Source organism: Larus michahellis, chromosome 1 (assembly GCF_964199755.1).
Source record: "Larus michahellis chromosome 1, bLarMic1.1, whole genome shotgun sequence".
NCBI classification, from domain to species: Eukaryota; Metazoa; Chordata; class Aves; order Charadriiformes; family Laridae; genus Larus; species Larus michahellis.
The window spans coordinates 96874571-96890272 of record NC_133896.1 but is presented as its reverse complement, the minus strand read 5'-3'; the positions used below and the strand labels follow the sequence as shown (position 1 = coordinate 96890272).

The 15702-nt window shown below is 38.6% G+C and overlaps 1 protein-coding gene across 20 annotated transcripts in view; it reads right to left on the bottom strand.

The window, feature by feature from the left end:
- ZBTB20 (zinc finger and BTB domain containing 20) overlaps positions 1-15702 on the bottom strand; it is a 487918-nt gene that overhangs the window by 385452 nt on the left and 86764 nt on the right. For 16 of the 20 annotated variants that reach the window (XM_074594530.1, XM_074594379.1, XM_074594539.1 and 13 more), the window contains one exon: positions 12619-12678. The gene's annotated coding sequence lies outside the window, so the exon portion shown is untranslated. The remainder of the gene's footprint in view (positions 1-12618; positions 12679-15702) is intronic. The other 4 variants (XM_074594501.1, XM_074594573.1, XM_074594546.1 and 1 more) reach the window with 1 other exon arrangement.

Here is a 15702-nt window from a genome sequence, read left to right as displayed (position 1 = left end):
TCTCTGCTCAATACATAGTAGTATTTAACATGCCGAAAGATGAGTAACCGAATCTACTTATATGAACGAGGAAAAGCTGTCCTGGTTTGGGAGAGTTTCTGCAAGCACCTCTCTTCATCCGTACCAAAATGCTATTCTCCAACTTTCTCCCACGTGTATCCATAGCTCGACTCCCCCTCTAGCTCTCATCAAAACAGTTTGCTTTTGAGAAGGAACTATTCTTCCCCTTTCTAGTAATGGAAAAAGCAGCTACAACCTGCCCCTCTCTCAGGCCCCAGCTCAGCAAGGAATTTATATCAGACGACTGCTGAATTGACCCACTGATGAGCAAAATTTGCAACCGAGTAGTAAGGAGTCATGTGAAAGTCAAATTTCCCTGATGCTGTCTGTTTATGTACCAGGAAGATGCCAGGATGCTGGTGAAGTGTACTCAGATTCTTTTCAGAAAACCCCGCTGTGATGAAATGTCTTCACAGCCGTGCACATTTGCTGTTAGGTTCTGATACTACAAATGGACGAAAATGATGGAAGCTCTACTACCGTCATTCCACTAGGAACAACTTCAGATGAAGAAAAGAAATTACAGACTTTCTCTCATAGGTGAGCGTATCTGAATGTGGCACATGAGATTCACACTGCAAAAAGGTTTGAAACCTATTACATACCCGCTAGAAAATGTAAGAGAATTTGAGAGAGACATATTCTGCCTAACTTAAATAAAATTAAACCACTTGATTAAGAATATGTCTTAAATTCACACAAAGAGTATCATCCATCTTTAAAAGCTTAGTACATTAGACTTGGCAGAAATATGTCCACATTCAGTCATTTTGTCTTAAGTCAGTTTTAGGATCCGGCTGTTCTGATAATGGTGAAAAGGAAAAATTTAATCTTCAAACACTTAATTTAACTATTGCTTAAGAAATATTATTGCCTAAATGAAATGCTCCCTTCACAAAAAAACTACCTGTTTTCAATGTTTTCCTAGGAAGCTGATATACACAATTTCAATTTCTAATTAGAAAAAGCAGGCAGCTCTTGCTAACAGGCCAAATGCTGAAACACTTGCCTGAGATTTAGACTGCCCACTCTTACAGATGCAATGTGACTAAGACTCCCCATAACATCTAGCTGATAGTCTGGGAAATCTGGACAGGCACCTTGATAATAAACAGAAATATACAGGCTACGCAGCCTCATAACTTCCATGTCTCAAGTCTGTTTCTCCGTTCCCTCTCCATTGACACTTCTTTCCTCCCTTTGAAAAGATGTGGAAGGGAATGAGGAAAAAAGCAACAAGCCCGTTAACAGAGTTGTTCTAAATCTCCCTGAAGAAGCAGGCAGAACAAATGGCTCCTCAAAAGTGAATCCCAGGTGAAAGCTCCTTGCTGCAGTTCTGTGGTCCTAAACAAGAGAAGCGATGCAGATATTCTTTAAGCTGGAACAACCTAGCTTCTAAATTTGTATTTACTCCAGTAAATTGTTCTTCCTTTAACCTGTGATTTTGCTAGCTAGTAGCAATTTTGGACGGTTGCTCAGAGGACATCTCCTTGCTTTGCTAACTATCTGTTATGATGTGTATGTCACTGCAGAATTTGGCTGTGTAAATCTTGAAAGTAATCTGCAGCTCGGAAACAATTCTGATCTATTTCTTCAAACCCTATGCTGTCAAAACTCAGTGAAACTGGGAAAAGGATATGAAGATAACATCTACAAACACTGCAGCTGGGTACACAAAAAGCTGCAGAGAAAGAGTAAGGGTTACCAGAGCAGGAAAATACTGTTAATTACTTAGCATTGTTTCTTGAAGCATAATGCCCAGACCTGGAAAATACACATTTCCTACCTGTATATCACATCAGTATTACAGGGGTAAATCTCTCTAGAAGAAAAGAGAAACCAAAAAGAGAAATGAAACAAACACAAATAGGTGCTCACTAGGTAGTATCTGCAGATGTTAAACTCGCAACTTCACTTTTCCCACTCCTTCTTTCAGCAAAATGCTATACTCTGAACATTACAAATATTAGATACCTTCTCCGGTGTGCCCCGTGATGGAAGTTCATAAAAAGTTAAAGGATAATACTTAGTAGAAGCCAATAATAATTTTGTGTTGAAATATTCACGTAATAAGAACACCACTGCGATGGTAAATTTCCACCTCGGGTGTTAAATACTGGTGTACTCAAGCTTCTGCTGTTCCCGTGGCTTAGGCAATGCTCTGCTCAGGAAGCGCAGGATAAGCCTGTCCTCCCATTATTCTGGCGCGAGCTAGCTCAGCAGAAGAGACTTTTATTCTGATACGACTCAGCCAAAAAGTACTCTGGACAGATATACAAGGAAAATAGAAAATACCCTACAAACAGCAATCATATCATTATTATGTATTCAAATGTAAAGTGTTTACAGGATTAAGCAGTAACAGCATTGACACGATAACACATAGTATGGCCTCATCCTGCAAGCCTCTCTCATCTGAATAATCCTAATAGAGTGCATGCAGTCCCTTGCAGGGATCGTAAACTGCAGAAAACTATGAAAATTGTGAGGAAACAGAACAAAAAGCTGAAGCACACAGCAGCAAGGCGACTCACAACATTCTACAGAAAACAAACAGAAATTCATAAATAAAACTGTTTCTGACTTTTGATCTTGTCTGTGGGACACAGGATCTCTCCCACGAGAATAAATATACCAAAGAAAAAGCAACTCCTCCCTTGACATTTTATTACATTTCTATAATTGTCTCAATATACCAGATCAATTGCATTTCAAAATACAGCTATTAAACCATAACTAGACCATCTTTGGAGCCTTTGTTTGTCAATTGCATCAAACAACAATTCTTCTGCAGACAAGAAATCAGACTGTATTTTTACAATAATTGCAAGTCATTTCTAGGAGAAAGAGGTAGCAACAATACCCAAGGAAATAAAATAACACACTTTTGTGCTTTCCCATCAAATCCGATAGTGGTATGGGTTTAAATCAGTCAGCGGCAGCCACGCATGAGAGATTGCACTCTGCAGGCTCTATCAGTCAGAAGTCAAGGATACACGTCCATGATTTATCATACTTTTCATGGTAATTAGCTAGAGTGCCATTTTGCTTCCAGTAGCATCACTCAACTTTCTTTTTTTAATTTGGTCTTTTTTTCTGCAAATGAATTTACATATTTCTCAGTCTCTCATCCCCTACTATGTTTTATTTATGAATATAGGCCTTCCTGATGGTAACTTTAATGTGAAGAAGGTAGTAATTAGTGTACCTATCGCCTAAGTTAATCCCTTTCCCACAATGTCTGCAGAGAAGTTTAAGGTAAGTAACAGTTTACAGTCAATATTAGGTTTAATTATGCTTAATGAGGGTAACTGTTTCTGTTTACTAACTGCACCTAGGTGTGTAGCTCCTATATGAGTTTTTCTTCCAGCCTCATTTTGCACTTGTTAATAGTGCCACAGTGCCAGGTACGTGTGGTGCTTTAATCCGTAAAACTGCTCCAGGAGAGCCAAGCAAGTGAGGCACCTGTTTCAACACAGGTTCAGAGGGAGCAGAATGGCCACAAAACAACGACAGCTTTGTGTAAAGAGAAAGTTTTACTGTCTGGTATTTGAGTGTATGCAGTGCATTAGAGAAAAGAGGGGGGAAAAAACAACCCAACCCTCCCCCCCGCCCAGACATTCCCCAAGCCCCTCCTCTTAAAAAAAAAAAAAAAAAGAAAAGAAAAAAAGGCATTTGTTCCCAGTTTGCAGGGATCATCCTCAGGAATGTTTCCTGTAGGAGTTACCATGTTCTTTTAGTTCGTTGAAAGCTGTGTTAACAATTAATATTCTGAAATTAAACAAAAGAATGAAGACTTCTTGTCTTACTCATATTTCACGAGCAGGTATCTTCCACAACTAAAATGATTCCAGAGGCAACTGAAGACACCAACTTAGAGCTGTCTTATAACTCTGTATTTTATTTATATGTGTATATATATGTATATATATAAAAAAAAAGGTCAAAAGCAAAACCTCAGATGCAAAACCAGTTCTACATCACCTGCTCTGTTTTTAGCCTCAGTGCAATGTTGTTACTTCAGTCTGTATCTTCCTAAAAGGAAGATCTAGATTTCAGTTTACTTCATTATTTTTGCCATAACATTTTCCTTTGTGATTTCATGTATTATCCCCTTAGGAAATTCATGCGATGGGAAAAAATTTATACATATTTATAACTACCTATGAAAAACGTACCTTCCTAAATCTTTGATTCCCTAGGATGCATGGATTTAGGGGGTTTTGTGTGTGTACATGAGGGACTAAGTTTGCAGGAGAAATGCCGAAAAACAAAGCTGCTTGATTTCCAATAAGAAATGGAAGTGGAACACACAGAGAAATTGTTCTCTAAACTGAAAGGTTAGTTCATTTGATTTTTCCAAAGCAGTTAGGAAGAGAGTTCCGCATTTCGTTCATTTCGGAGAAATGTGAAGTTTGCTCAGACATAGCTTAGGATTTTTTTTTTTCATTTTCTTTTTTGGCCTAGTGAGCACTCTGCATGAGTCCACATGTTCCCTCCTTATTTTTGCCATTGGCAAGACTTCAAGAAAAAAATCTCTGGTTAGAAAATTGTTCAAAAAAGGAGGAAAACCTTCAGCTAAATCACGCTTTTTGTTTTTAAAAAACACCCTATTATTTGATTGTCAAAGCATTAGTTACTAAAGTGAGATTTTATTTAAAGGCTAAACTCTGTAATTTTGGAAGCTACATCCAGATAAACAGGCTCTGAACGGACAGGTTTCAAAATCTAAGCGCAAGTCTCTTAAGGTTTACTGTAACCCTAACACCCCTATTACTAGATGTTAGCGAAAAGGTTTCTAAAAGAGAAGTGACATTTTGTAACTGATGTCTTTCCCTCTCAACACTGTGTTCCAAATTATGTGATTTAAACATGTAAATACAAGTTTAACAGTGATGTAAAGCTGCGAATAGCTACATAACAAGAAAGAAAAGATACCTGCTTTCAAAGTGACAGTATATTCTTCTTTTGCCACTTAAGACATCAATATTCAGATAAACATGGACTCCATTATGAGATGAAAACTATTTACATGCATTCTTCAGAAAATTGGGGAAGTTTTGTACCCAAGAAGGGAGCAGAAGTAGGAGGGGTTACTTTACTGCTTGAATACAAAATCCAGCTGCTAGCTTAATTTAATGACTTAAAATACTATAGAAGGACTCTGAGGATCTGAAAATTTAAAATCATGATTTCAAGTATCCATTATGGAAAATCTAACTGGAGAATGAAAACAGCACTTAATACAACTGGCCAGTACCAGGAGAGGACATATTCCAGTTACTTCTCACCTGCTGCTGCCTTTCAGTTAGTGCCATAAACCAAGCTTGGGTAACTGAACATTAACATATTTTACTAAAGGGAAGTCCTCAAGTTAGAGACAACAGGATTACCTGCAGGCCACTGATGTTCAGTGTACATACACGTGTAACTATCTCCTCAAAAAGCCACAGACCTCCAAACCATAGGAAGTAGATCTCCCTGAGAGAAGGATGGATGTGGGCATTACTATGAAAATCTGTGCAGCTCCCCTCCCCACACACCTGGTTGGAAAAATAACGCCACGCTTTTCTGAAGAGCCTGGGAGGAAGGTGGTCTTGCTCACTTGGATCAGTCTGGATAATAGCTAGGTTTTTCGCATTACAGTGTTGCCTCCGCATACCCATCTGCTCAGATTCACCAGTTATAACGAAGAATGCTGGGAGGATGTCCTGGTTTCATGTAAAGCAGAACCAGATTTTTTTAAATTAATTGCAAAATAACCAAAGAAAAGCTATTTTTCAAACATCCAGAGTTTGCTTCAGTAAAGATCTAGGGATGTTCAGTAACCCCTGAATCTCTGCTGCAATATAGGGTCTCAGCAAAGAGAAAGATGCTCTCCCATGACGAGCTCTGAAGTAACAATGAGAGTGTCCAGCCTTGGTGAAGGAGATTACCTGAGACACGTACAGTCTGGTGGCCTCCAGAATCTCAAGGAGGCTTAAAGCTTATATGGAAATGGCTCATTTCATGTTTATAGCCCAGACAAGCGGGTGGGACTGGAACATTGTGTTTTAGCCACATACATACCAATCCAACTGTTAGAACATAACTTAGAAGAGAACTCTTAAAACACGGAGACTGAGATGTTAGGGCAATCCCATCTCTTAAAGACCATTTAAATGTGCCTATAAACATTGCTGTAAAGGTATTTTAATTCAGAGGAAGGGAAAAAGTTTACAGTCAAAGTTCAGCAAATGACCATAATTCAGAATATTAAAAAAATTAAAGGAAAATTCCTTATGTCATTAAAATCTTCTTTGAGTAACTGAGTAGCAACGTTTCTTGCTTCTTTATTGTTTTCTTCAATATTGATTTCTTGCCAGAAAAAATACAAGTTTTCAGCTGCTTGTCTCTCAGAAGAGCCTCTGCCTACTTTCGTGAATTCTTTCTACCATCCTTAAGATACGCCTTCTGAAGGCAGAGAGACTTGTATAATCCCCAATGTCCTATTAATATCAGCAAGAATGACACAGGCTTGATTCAAAACAGCCAGAGGGAATGGCTAAAATGGCCTCAAAGCTGTTTTTCAGAGTCAGAATGGTCTACCTCATCTTCTCGCCACTAAAATGTGCTGCTGCCACGTAAATGGTCCGACTCACACTGCTGCTGACTTCTAGTGGTCTCTCATTTTGTTTGCTATTTTATTTTCTGGTACAGGAGGAAGAGGAGGTTGGTCTTTAATGACCTGCATTGCTGATAACAGAGTTATGCAGTAATGCTGCTCTGCTAATCATACTATTGCATAACATAAGGTTGGTTTTGACTAGAAGGTTTAGAAAATGAACACGGCACTTTGAAGGTGTTTAGCGGCATCACCACAACGTCACCATATAAATGCCTGATTCAGCCCCAACATGAAAACAGACGACCATTGAGAGAAAGAGGGGACAGGGAGAGAAAGAGGGAGATACTGAGACAGAGAGGGAGAGAGAAAGAGAGAAAAGGAGAGAAATAAAGGCAGGGAAAGAAGGAGGAAGGGAAGGAGAGAAGGAGAAAAGGATTTCAGAGTACTACTCAGTGAAAGATATATCTATTGAAGTGGGACACAGTAATGTTTTGAAGAGAAAATCTTGTACCACCTGATGGAGGATTTAACCCTTCCTTTTACAATTAGTCCCTTGTCAACCCAACCTACGTCTATGGAAAACTGTGGAAGCCAAGTGTCTAATGGGTTTAAAAAAGACAACAGAATAAAAATCTGACGAGGAGGAGGAGAAAAATAACCCACTGTCCTGAGCTATCCAGTGAACAAAATTAACTTTCCCAAAACAAACACCAGAGATATTAAAGATCAGTACTTTAATCTGTCTGGCCACCCAAATATTGACATCTGGACAGCAAAATTGCTATTTATTCTTTCCAATGAAGGTAAACTGACTCACTGTCACAGAAGAATTTAATACCAAATTTTGTTCCACGTGGCAAAAATGCCAAGTGTAACCTGTACCACATGCTCCAGATATTACATGATGATCTGCACTTAAGATGAAGAAGAAAATCAGAATGCCTTAAAGCAAAGTTTCTTCTTGGCTTCTACCCTGGCAACGAATACAGCTACATACATTTGAGCAAGAACGATGGTGGTTAAATACCTTCTTCTGAATCTTAAAAGACTTCCGTGACATTCATTCCTTGCCCATACTTCTTCACTCCCAGTGGACAGGGATGTTGTGTTTTTCATAGAGGAGGTGTCAGATCATGGCCCCTGGCAAATCAACACAAATCACTGGCCACATGATTAAAACTTGTGCTCTAAGAAACAGAATTTTAGCAACCTGGAACTCCAGTCTCAAAGTGCTGAACGAGGAAACCTGTTGTGCCAGTGTGTTGATTAAGGAGACCAATACTTTCGTTCGTTTTCAAAAACGGTAAAGGAGGGAGGGTAAAACACTACCTCTCCCACTTTTACCTTTTATATAGAAAAACAGGCACACTGGCCTTGCATTGTTAGTTTTACTAGAATATTTGCTGAACAACACAATGCATATGCATGCAGGCAAGCATAAACACACACGCATGCACAACACTGAACTTTGTGTTGGCAGCCAGACTGCGGTAACCCATGTCCCCTGGGCAGCAATCAGCTATGAAGGAACAGGAAAAAGTTAGTGTAATGATTAACTAGCCCAGTGGGCTATTATTCATGACAAGTAGAGCAGCAGCAGTGCAGGCTGAGATGCCGGTTGCCTCTCCCTCTGGAATGCTGCTGGATGCCTGGAATCAAACTCAGTACAAAAAAAAAAAACGGCATAAGAAAGAAGCTGAATTTCCCCGTTTGGAGTTTGCACGTAATGAAGACATGCACGGGAGCAGAGACTTTCTGTTAAGCTTGATATTGAAAGAATATGACAGATTCCAATATCACCATTTATCAAATATGTATGCATAGGTTTTGGTAAGATTAATAAGGTTACTGGTATCAGCTATAGGCAATTATTCCCTATACAGCAGCAAGCATACAACTCTAATGGCAACCGGCAAGTATCAATGTTGATAGCTGCAGCCACGGTGTACTGCAGCAGATGGTAAAAGTGCATCCGTTTAGGTGAAGGACTAAACCATAAGTATCCCTATAGCCAATCAGGGAAAAATTAAAGTCATCATGGCTGTTCCCCTTCCTTTGGTGCTTTTACCCTGCCGTCACCAGGAAGCTCCAGAAATTCTTTCTAAATTATTTCAAATCTTTCAAATTCTTTTAAAGCAGTGCATTAAAGGTGAACATACTGCAACACGCACTCTATTTCTCTTGGTGCTACCTCAGTCAGCATTTTGCAGAGAAGCAATACACTACTGCCTGGACTTCAGCTTGGAAAACCAAATTCCATCTGATTTTTTCTAGCTTTCAGTGATTTTAGCTTCATCATCCATGGCAGAAATGACAATCAAAGATTCAGTTTTATTTTTTATTTTCCAACAAAAGCATTTGCTCCTTATTTAAGAAGACCTTGAAATAAAATATTTAGCGCAAAAAAAAAAAAAGGAAACTATTTCTTTCAATAAACTCACTTTCCCTCTGAAATGCTTCGCTCTGTGTGTGGATTGTTCATTTACTTTAATTATTTTGAAGTGCCTCTGTATGAGTGGGTAGGAGTTAAGTATCCACAACACCAAAGTAGGGCTTAGAATTAGTTGTTGGAAACAGAATGTTCTGCAGTGGCCTAAATCTGCACAAGTAGTAAGCCTTGAGTATTTTGGAAGTCCTTCTCCACAAAGAGTACTTCTGGGGACCCTGAAAGCTATGGGACCCAGGTCTATGAGCATGTATCATGGGACTTACATTGCATGGACAGGTCATATCTTTCTAATCATGAACACATATAAATCCTTTTTCTCATTCTGTAGGAAAACAAAAATGTTGCTCTTATTTAAATGTGGAAAGCAAAATCCCACCTGGAAGAGAGGCTGGTACCAACTAAAGCAACTGACCAGAATTTTTCATCTGTCATACAGGAAGATTTATTAGGACACAATGACCAAATGATATAAGAGAATGCAGAGAGCTAGAACAACACACAGAGCTAGGCATGTAATCAAAACCAAATAACAATCTTTCATAATCTCTCTAATCACAGCTTGCTGTCTCACACACACACATATACTCAAGCACAGATACAGGAATTACATAAATCGTTACCCTTTGTTAAACGTTTTCAGCCTGTTGTTCTCATTGGCCAATCTGGCCCAAACCACGACGCAGCCCAGCTATCTTTCTGGTTAATAGGTACACACACTAAAAACAACAAGAAGAAGAAAACAAGCCAAAAAAGCCCTAGGAAAACTTCAGATGGAAGACTTTGGCAAAATTATGTGCACACATTCAAAGAAAGAAGAGGAGGAACTGAATCTGGGGAAAATACACAGGATTATCACTTTATGGGCGGTGGGCACTGACTTGAACAAGGATTCTAAAAATAAACACATCTAACATTTAAATCCCAAGCTGCATTTTCAGTGACACCCCTTCTCCCATGACTGTACATACACTCAAAAACAAAACCCCAGCAGCTAAACATCCACAGCCTTGAGGAATTTCAGTTCTCAATCTCAAGAAAAAGCTATCATCCAAAATTTCCCCTGCATCTACAGGTTTCTACTAACACATTCTGTTTTAAGGACACAAACGCAATAAAACTAAAACTAAAGAGAGAAACCAGTTGAAATGAAGAGTTTACAGTACCCATTCCTTCACAGACATGGAAGGTGTGATGTAGGCATCTGTAAAAACAGAAAATACCTTCTCTGGTAAATCTCGTTTCATAAGTCTCCCCACTTTCAATTTGCATTCCTGTGCTTTGCGTATACTTCCATATAAATTTATAGCTCCTCTGCAATGTTGCCCATAGTTGCACCCAGTATTTACAGGTAAACCTGCAACCCTGTTCCTCCACGGAGGTAAGCGAGAAAGGAAGGAAAACAGTATGCAGGAAAGTAGGAAAACAACTTTGCACTTACTTGTCTGTGGTTGGTGGCTATATCTTAGGAAAAGTTGCTTTAAAATACAAGTTGTTGTTGAGGTTTGATTTAAAAATCTCTGTCAGTTTTGACATTGAGGTGAAAGTATTGCTGCTGGCTCCAGAACAATTTGCATATCTTATCACTAAATAAAATGTCTGAGGTGTGCACCAATCTGATGAAATTACAAACAAGAGTCCACACAAGCACACATGCCTTCCTGTTTGATTTCTGTCCTGTTCACTCCTCTATAATAAATTATATGATCATCTCATTCTAGCCGGAGGTTTAACTGTGCATGTAAAAAGGAAAATGATAGCAGCCTATTCTTTTTCACATTCGACAGCCAAGAACCTAACAAAATTGTGGATTTGGGGAAAAAGCAGAAAAGCTTATTTTGTTACCATCTACCTCCTCTTTAATTGCCACAGGATTGGTGGAAAATCCCATGTATTCATGTATTTTTAAAAATAATTTCCCATACTGATAATAAATAATTAAATGAAACTACACCTCTTTTACTACAAAGACTAATATACATGCTTAACTTTACATCCTGCAATTAATCTCATGTACTTCAACAGAATTACTCATAATGCTGTAAGTGAAATACATGTGTAAATCGTTGCAGAATCATGGTCTGAATTGCCAACAACGTTATATGGCACAATTAAATGCCTAGGCCTAGAATGGCTCTTCAGAAAGATTAGGAAAAAAATTTTAGGCATAGTAACTAGCAAAATTTACTCCAGGGAGTGACTATGGGAGAAACAGTATTGAAGGAGTCACCTTCCCTTGGGAAATTCACCTGTCACCAGATCCTTCCAATAATACACCTTCTTCCTCTACCAGTTATCACCTTCACTTACCACTCCTTTCTCACTCATCAAATACCATTCTCCCTCTTCACACACCCTGCTGCTGCTGCTATGTGATGAAGGAGACGGGAGATGCATCTTACTCCTTATACTTTTGTGCAGTGAAGTAGCATGAGAGCACAGTCTGGCCCTTCTATTAGCTGGCATAGTAATAAACAGCTCATGTGCTAACTAACAGAGCTGGGTGCACAACTAAACAATCTCACCAACTTTGCTTCTTAACCTGTTCCTGAACTGTTCACATGCTAGTGTCTCACTGAAAATTATTTGCCCAGTATGGACAATTGCTAACCTATTACCAGAGTTCGTTACAAGAAGCTAGTGATCAGAACGTATACAAATTGGATACCTAAATTGCCCAGCTCTGTCTCCTGATGAGCAGCTTACCATCTGGTTCCTTCTGCAAATACTCACGAATGCTATGTCAGAAGTTATTCTCTGTACATTATCTAGTTTTTGACTAAAATCCACAGCTTCCACAAACACTTCTGCTTGTAAATTAACTCAGTCAGAAATATTAAGTAAAATGCCAGCAAAACAAAGTCAATTCCTTAAAAGTTCAAATGACTATTTGTCACAAACATTTCACCTCTACTAATGAACTGCAAAAATGAATGATAGAAAATGCAAAACTGTATTATGTTTAGCAGTTAACATTTTAATAAGGAGGAGATTAGCAATTTTTAATACCTCCAGTGCTTTGTTATATACAGTAGCACAATAACTGAATATTTTAATTGCTAATTATTTAGACCTCATTCAGTTCTCACTCAGGCAAAACTCCCATTGAGGGACTCTTGCCTGAGAAAAGAGCTACAGGATTTGTCTGACTGTAATTTGAAAAAACTTTACATATCATAAAAACTATCAAGTTATAGCGAGACAAAAATCATTAAATCCTTAGCAATATTAAACCCTACTGAAAGTCCCACTGACTCTTAACGCCAATGTTTTCATATTAAGTAAAACAGATAATTGCAGTTTACCAGTTGTAACTTACCTGTATAATTTATGCCCAGATATGCTGGTGCTCTTAAAGAGGTCTAATAACATTTTGAGTCTTCTTACCATGTCCCTACTTTTCTCCTGGGGGAAATCTCAGTCCAAATGTGATAAGGAAATAGCATTTGGAAACAATCATGATATCAACACTTTCAGAAACCCCAAAACTAGCATTTGGTTTTACCTTTTGACTTCGGACTCCAAAAGGGTTAAGAGCAGCTCTCAACACTTCTTTCTTATGCTGCTGTAAAGAAAAGAAATGCTTATGTTTAGGGATTTGCATACACAGCACCTTGAGTTTTCATAACAGTCAAATAGCTAGGCTTCAGTGGGGGAAGTGGGTGGAAAGATGTATATATATAAACATATAGCTATCTGAAGGAAGACAAAACAAAGTCCTACACGTTCACATCTAGTACACAGGCAATGAAAAAATAAGCTAAATGTACTAGTATCCAAAACGACATTATACACATCCTTCAGAGAGAAAAGTTACACAACTGAACACCAAAGCAATTTCTAAGACTCCATGCTCAAAAAAAAAAACCACCTAGTTTTTTTCCATTAAGTGTAGTTTCATTCCTGTTAGATATAAAAACAAATGGGTGTCACAACCGAAGTTTTGCCACTTATGTTTGCCATTCAAATGCACTTGTGGAAGATGTTACAGGTAAGTACTCTAACAGGTCAAGAGTTTGAAGAGGTTCTTTTATTTTTTTTTAAATGAAAAATTGTGTATAAAGTCGTTGCATCTTTCACCTATAAATGGCTTTAATGACTAAAATGTTCAGAAGACCTCTCTGTAGACTGCATTTTGAAAAAAAGAATTAAAAGCAGACTTAGTAGCGTACACTACTAATTACCAAAATGTACAGAACTGTCTGCCAAGCAGCTGAGGAAAGAGTAAGTATTCTGAAGTCTGAAATAAGACTTAGGCACTCTCCTTCCACCAATTCAGAATATGACTTAGGGACCTGACTGGCATAATTTCCAATTCCTGTTATAAGAGGTTCACTTAGATTACAGCGCTTCCTCACAGAAGCAGCGAGATCCCTTCATCCCCCTGAAGTGCTGACTTCCCACCTAAGAACCTGTGTCCAAAGCTCAAGTATGGCAGGATTTGGCTATCTAAGCCTACTGGTATTTTTTAATCTTTAGCTGGTGAGGGGTTTTCAAAGCTAGCCACAAAGACATTTTAATCACTGAGAATACAGATAAGAACAGATGACAGAAAAGAACTGCTCTTTGGAGCACCCTTACTTATTTAGAAAGGAAGGACACAAAGTGCTGCTTTCTCAAATAAAGAAGATGTAACACCAGCAGGCTTTCAGGCTCAGCGTTTCCAAGCCTGACCTGACACCCGTTCCTGGCTACTACAGGGATGCTGCAGTTGCTTTCTCAGACACACTCGCAATTTCTTTTCAGATCTGCAGGCCTCCTCTTGTTTTCTGGGTGCTTTCTACCTCTGATCATCGCAATCAAACGATGCCTCAACGTCAGCATTTGCAGAAATTTCCCTATGGCTATCCCCCAGCCTATGCGGGTCAGTCCCAAGCGTAGGTAGCATAGTCTTTTCGATGGCGGCTTCCCCTGTTTTCAGGGAAGAGCTAAGGCTGTGTAGCATGCGCTTCAGCTTTCATAAAGTCTGCAGTTGCCTGAATAGACACGCTGGATGGCAGCTGTTAGCACTTTCCAACCTTATACAACGCTGGTCTGGAATAGTCTGTCAGTTCTGCGCAGACAATGAATACAGCAAAACATCAGGCCTAAAATATTGAGTAATGAGAACAGGATTTTGACCTTTAAACGCTGTTAGATGTATTGCATGAGGATATGTTTGATTTAAGCGATACTATTAGGTATGAAACTGTGCTGTTTGCCTAACGTCTAACAACTGAACCGCTCTGTACTTGCTGGCACACTATGTGCTCCAGCAAGAGATGGCTCTGCTGAGAGAGCCCAGTCAGAGATGGTGGCACAGGGGAACCTGGAAGAGATGAAAAGCAGGAAAAAAGTATGGGAAAAAATGATCACAAGGTGAAAGAGAATATTTTGTATTTTAAAACCACTGGTCAGTCAGACCCACAGCAGTGCTTCGACATTATCTCCTCAAGCTTTGCAACGGCTTAAATCCAAGTCAAAAGTCTCAGTTTCTCTTCTCTGGCCTACTGTCATTTGAAATTTTGTACAACTACCCATGATGTACACAGCTGTCCTTGTGCCAGTTGTGATTCTTGCCAGAAAGTGCTATACAAGAGTCTGGATAACTGTTACGGTTACTTTTTTTTGTTTTCATAATCATTAACCGATCCTTTCTAAACATTTGAATGCCTGAGTTTAATTAGCAGCAATGCTTCTGCCACATAGTTTTTAAAACTATTTTTATAAATTATTTAGATTACTCAAGCCTTATACATGACATGGTCATTTGTTGGACCAAGACAGCTACTAGAGTACACCATATCCAAGATCACAGGCCATTCATTTTGTTTTCAATTCCAACCTCCACGTTTACATTTAATGGTTTAATCTGGATCAACAGCTAATTGGTGATTCAAATTTTATCATATCATAGAATCATCTAGGTTGGAAGGGATCTTTAAGATCATCGAGTCCAACCATTGAATAAGTAATACGCTCTAAATCTGATGCATCCACATGACATCAATAAAGTGAAAACCTACAAAGGCAACTCAGGAAACCACTTTTGGTCCACTTGAAAGTAAAACCCCTATACTAAGCAAAGGTGAATACTTTACAGCATAGGCTCACAATAGACTTACTGACCCCAAAATCATAAAATATATCACAATCCTCAGAGAGCCTTGAGGTAGATCATGGTAATTTCCTAGAAAAATGTGCTTTCAAGGATGAAATAAATTACACACACTTATTAACTCTGCTTTTTAAAATATCTAACCAGAACGAGCTCTACCACAAAAATAAGAAATATAGAAATGGATAACTTTAACAGTCCTAAATTAAAAATGCCTCTTCTGCTATGCCAGTTGCTTGCACAGTAACAACAGAATACTGTACTGCTGTTCAAATGCAAACAAAAAAGAACCATACATACTTGTTCATTTCCTTATGTTAATGCCCCATAAGCTGCATGACCTTTTGACATTTGCTACTAATGAAAAAAATGCTATTCAGTGAACTACCATCAAATTAAGTGAAACTGAGATAAATACATTACATTCAGGAATATGTAAAGAACATGTAAATTTTATTTACATTTTCTCTCAAGGTTATAGAGTTTTCACAG